At 38.7% G+C, this 5380-nt stretch overlaps 1 protein-coding gene across 12 annotated transcripts in view; it reads left to right on the top strand.

Annotated features, from left to right (window-relative positions):
- Positions 1 to 5380, top strand: part of Ehbp1 (EH domain binding protein 1) — a 275350-nt gene that overhangs the window by 123912 nt on the left and 146058 nt on the right. The window lies entirely within an intron of this gene.

Raw genomic sequence — 5380 nt, 5'->3', positions numbered from 1 at the left:
TTCCGTGTGATTGGACTGGAGCAGAAGCTGTGTTCCACTCACCAGCAGTCTCAAAATCCTGTGGCTGGGGTTGTGGGTAGCTGGCGGGTGTCAGGCGACCCTGCGCTCTAGCTACCCTGGTGCTGATCAGCATTACTTCTTGAAGAAAACTGATTTTCCTTTTCCTGGCAGCTACCAGTTGCCAAGAGATTCTTGGTTAGGGATTAGACTCGGTTTCCATTTCCCCTTTTCTTTTCTGGGATCTATCTGGCTTGAACTTGTAGAGGTTTTGTGTTTATTGTCAGAGGCGCTGTGAGTTCATATGTGCATCAGTTCTGTTGTGTTTCATTATCTGTGTACGGTTCTACATAGTGTGCTGAGTCTTGAGGCTAGAGTGTGCCAGAGTCTCTACTCTCTGTGCTGTCCCATTGTGGGTCTCTCTGTTACTTATCCTCTACTGTGAGAAAAAGCCTCTCTGGTGGGGTGGAGTACTGCCCTGATCTACACATATAGCAGTATGTTATTAGGAGTCATTTTATTCCTTTGCTCATCTAGGACAATAGCAGATTTTACATTATAGCTCATCACCTATGCAGTGTCAAGTTCTTAGCCTCATTAACAGTTTCAAATATAGTTTTGATCCCATTCATGGAGCAGGCCTTAAGTCCAGTAGAAGTAAGTGGTTGGTTTTCCTTATATTACTTGAGCCACTATTGCCTCATGGGTTTATCTTGCAGGCAGGTTACTGCTACAGCTCACAGGGTTTGTATTCATTGACCTTACCTTTTTCCTCTGGTAGCACGTATAGCTCCCAGCACTGTGCTAGCCAACAGGAGAGAGGCTTCTAGTCAAACACTGGGTCCATCCTCCATATTTGATGATGTAAATAACTGTTAGAACTTAGTTTCTAGAACTTAGTGAGAGCCAGGCATGGTGGCACATGGATACATTCTCAATGCCCAGGAGGCTGGGGCAGGAAGATTATTGCAAATTCAAGGCAAGCCTGAGCTATGTAGTGAGACCCACAGACACACACAGACATGTACAGTCTCAGAGCAGGGTCTCTGAGGAGGGTGAAAGTTGTGTGTGGAGTGGAGGTCAGTGCAGCTCATGGTGAATTGAGTGTTAGGGATGGGTGAAAAATCACAGCAAACGGGCTGGAGATATGCTGTGGCAGTTAAGAGCACTTACTTGACATTCCAGAGGATTCAAGGTCAGTTCCTAGCACTCAAGTAGAGCAGTGATTCACAGCCACCTATGACTCTAGCCCCAGAGTATTCCGCACAGCACATACAGTCTTCTGTGGGCGCACATGTGCACATACAAATAATTATAATAGTAATAATAATAATCAGGGATGTCTGTGTTTTTAAGATGTGCTGTTCAAATGTGAAGATTTAAGGAGAATGAACATTCAATAGCTTCTTGCCTGCTTGAAGAAGCCTAGACTTCCTTTCCCATTATGACTTGCGGCTGTTTGAAAATAGCATTACTAAACCTGTTAGATGTATCCATAAATCAAATATTTACAGGCTGAAGCCTTTGAGGAAAGTGACATCTTTTTGACCTTGATCTTTGCCAGGAAGTTGAAGTGTTACTATTTTGGACTATCTTAAAATAAGATATATTGCTCCTAAATCTAGTTATACTCAAGAGAAGAATGTGGGTGATGCAAGATACCCAGCTCTGCGCTAGCTCTAGGCAGTTTATCTTTTCCCTTTAACTCGCCCAACAGGGTTTCTTAAAAGGAGCAGCTACCTACTCTTCACATTGCCTCCGCATTCCCCCTTTTCAATGTGATAATCTGTTGGTCAATTTCTATCTTCTTTTAACTTGTAACAGTAAAGAGAAGTCACAAATTACTTGACCCTTTGCTTCGATTGCCTGCCCCTAATTTTATTTCCCTTGGTTGCACCAGGGTGAAGCAAGTCAAAACCAGTTTGTACACTGCAAGTGCTTTGCTCTGTGAGTTTATTGCTCAATTGGAGCAGCAGTGTAGGGTAGAATTTTTTTTTCCTGCACTGTTACATAGCATTGTTAATATTTTCTAAGTATGTACATTCTCAGTGAAATAAGGCTTTTAGTGGGTAATAAATATAGCACAAGTATATTGGGCCACAGTGATATGTTTCTTGGGAATATCTTCATTTAAAAAATTCCATTAACTTTTTCTAATTATAAAAAGAAAAATTAATAAAAGGTGATTTGGAAGAAACAAAAGTATACTTTCAGAAGGAAAACTATTTAACAAAATTAGGTATTTCAGGTTCCAACTGCCATTTGAAGTATTTTCATAGGAAGTTTCACAAATTGTTCCCAGCTAAATAGCTCTGGTCACGGTGCCAGGGCTACTCTCTGCAGTTCCCCAAACACTAGATGGTTTGTGAAGTGTGCATCTTGCAGTGGCTGCCCATAGCTCTCAGAGTGAAGTGCACATTTTCCAGCTGGGTCGAGTTACGCTCATGATTGAACATTTGCCAGCCTCATCACACTGCACTGTCCGCCCCTGGGATAAGTCCCAAGTACCTCATAATTCCTCAAATATGTCATGTTCTCTTTGCTTCCTTCTATGCTCATGGAATGTCCTTCATTTCCTCTTTTTTGTTTTATAAATTAATATTTTTTGGTCTTGCATTAGCTCACATGTCAGTAAAACTCCAGGAAGCTGTCTGACCTGAGACTGCCTCGTCTGTTTCACTGGGTATTGAGAGTGAGCTTTTTTATAACATTCACCATACGTGCAGGGAGGTACTACCTAACTGACCTCCCTGTCCCCTAAAACATGAAGCCATGAGAGCAAGCACAAGGCATTTAGTAAAGAAGTGCCACTTCTTTGAAGATGTAAATATTTCGGATCAGCATTTATTTGTGTCCTGCGTGAGGAATGTCGGCCTCGATGATCAGCATCAGCCTTGCATTCCGTTTGTCTGAGCAGCAATTCTGGAAGCAGAAGTTTTAGGAGGAAGCAGTAATGTAAGCGTAGGGTCGATCCACGGGGCTAGGAAGGACAGGACAGTTTGTCATTAATGAAAAGAGGAGGAAAAAATGCGGTGGCTTGTTAATGAAGAAACATTCAGAAAATTATGGTATAAATAATATAGTTTTATAGACTCATTTTGATAATATTTGAACATATTCTGTATTATACCTAAAACTCTATGGAACAATATTCATATTTGAAATTGAGAACTAAGCCTCATGATTCAGTGTTTTCCTACAGTTTTATGAGATACTTAACTCGTGGTAGATTTATACTCTTTGAGATTAGATTTGTAAACATATAATAGTTTAAAATGCCCTAGCTATATATAGAAAACCATGTCTTTGAGTATTATTTAAAATTTTTCAACCAAGCAGTCACACACTTTGAAATGTAGGCAAATAAACAATACTAGTATACAAGACGAACTACACATATTAACAAAAGTATCACAGGCTGTTTGTGAGGTATGACAGATAATATATAGAAAGCCTCTCTTGCTGCTTAATATATCTTAGCTGGCTAGCTAATTCATTGCTCATTTTTTCAAAGTTAAAAATACATCATTGGCAAAATTTTAAAAATTACACAACTAGTATTTAAAAGTCAGTACTGAATAGTAACACTGTCAGATCATTGCTACTCTTCCAACTCATTATGATTTTATAAGAATTACTAAGTTGCAATCATTAATAGGCAGGAAAGGATGACTTTGCCTTCTGAATTCGCTGAGCCTGAGTTCTAGAGCAAGATTTAAAGGCATTATCCTAGTGGGCCGAAGGAAGAGATGGCTCAGTGCTTTAGACATATTCTCCTTTTCCAGGTGCATCCGGGGTTTATTCCCAACACCCATATCTGGAGCATAACTCCAGATTTGGGGCTCTCATACTTTCTTCTGGACTCTGTGGCCTTTTGCAGCTGATCTGTGCACATACACAGATACACACATAATTAAAAATAAAATAGTGTTCAAAATGTTTTCATTAATGTTTATGAGCATAGTAAGGGCTGGAGAGATGACTTAGTGTTAATGGGTGCTTGCTGCAAAGCTCAAGATCTGGATTTAGTTCCAGGGACCCAAGTGATAGAAGAAGAGAGGCACCTCCTGCAAGTTGTCCTCTGTCCTGCACCAGGCACACTATGGCATGCTCATCTACCCTGTTCCCATAAAAGAATAAGTGCAAGAAAGTTTGTTTTTAAGTGTTATCATGATAAAATAAAACATTTTCAGTCAGACACAAGTTTGATCTTTCACTTCTGTTCAGTATGGCTGTACAGTTCAGTTGGGTTTAGCTGTCTTTATTCCCTGTTTCTGATGGTTGACTTACTATCAAAAGTAATTTTACTCATACAAAATCTATTTTTCTCATCTGGATATAGGAAATTGAAAAACTTACTGGTTTTTAAAATTGTATTTTTTAATTATTTATTTTATGTATATGAGTACAAAATCGTTGTCTTCAGACACACTAGAAGAGGGCACTAGGGCCCATTACAGATGGTTATGAGCCATGTGGTTGCTGGGAATTTAACCCAGGACCTCTGAAAGAACAGCCAGTACTTTTAATGGCTAAGCCATCTCTCCAGCCCAGTTTATTGATTTTTGATATGCATTTTGTTCAAATAAATTTGAACAAAACATTTCTGAAAGCCTAATATTCTAGTAGTTTCTTATTAAGTCTGTTTCAATATTTATTAGTGTTTTTGTAGAGTGTAAATTCTCTGGGGACAATATGATGTCTGTTTCTTTTCATCCTTGTGCCCTAAGTAGAAGCCATGGCACAGACTGACAAATAAATGTTTGTTCAAAAAATTAAGTTCATGAAAGCAATCCTATCACAAAACATGGATTGTTTGATTTGTTTCAAATAAAACTTACTGCATACTTAGATTTATAGGGCTAAGGAACAGTTGTACTGATATTAAATTTGAACTGCTGTATATTTCCATTTTCTTTATTTCCCACAAAATGGTCTGGATCCGTTTGATTTATCTTCATATATAACATTTTCCTAGGCTCATCTTTGGGTATGCTGAGGACTAAACAATTGACCCCTGTAAGGCCTTTTCATTTTGCTTATAAGTCATGTATACAAACAGTTTTCATATATGAAATTAGTTGTGTGATTTTCTCCTTTGTCTTTGTCTTCAGTCTGTCTTTTTGGGTAAGTAGAATGCTTTAGGAAGAAACAATAGTAGCTATGTCCTGCTCTTAGCCTTCCTTTGTGATTTTTAACATAGTAGAACATGAAGAATTACTTTGTACTTTATTCAGATGGATATAGTGTTAAAGTCTTTGGTTTACATTAAGAATCTTGCAAGACAATGTTGAATAGGTATGGAGAAAGTGGACAGCCTTGTCTAGTCCCTGATTTTAGAGGGATTGCTTCAAGCTTCTCACCATTTACTTTGATGTTGGCT

The sequence above is a fragment of the Mus caroli genome, chromosome 11 (assembly GCF_900094665.2).
Source record: "Mus caroli chromosome 11, CAROLI_EIJ_v1.1, whole genome shotgun sequence".
NCBI lineage: Eukaryota > Metazoa > Chordata > Mammalia > Rodentia > Muridae > Mus > Mus caroli.
This window is presented reverse-complemented; position numbering and strand designations above follow the sequence as displayed.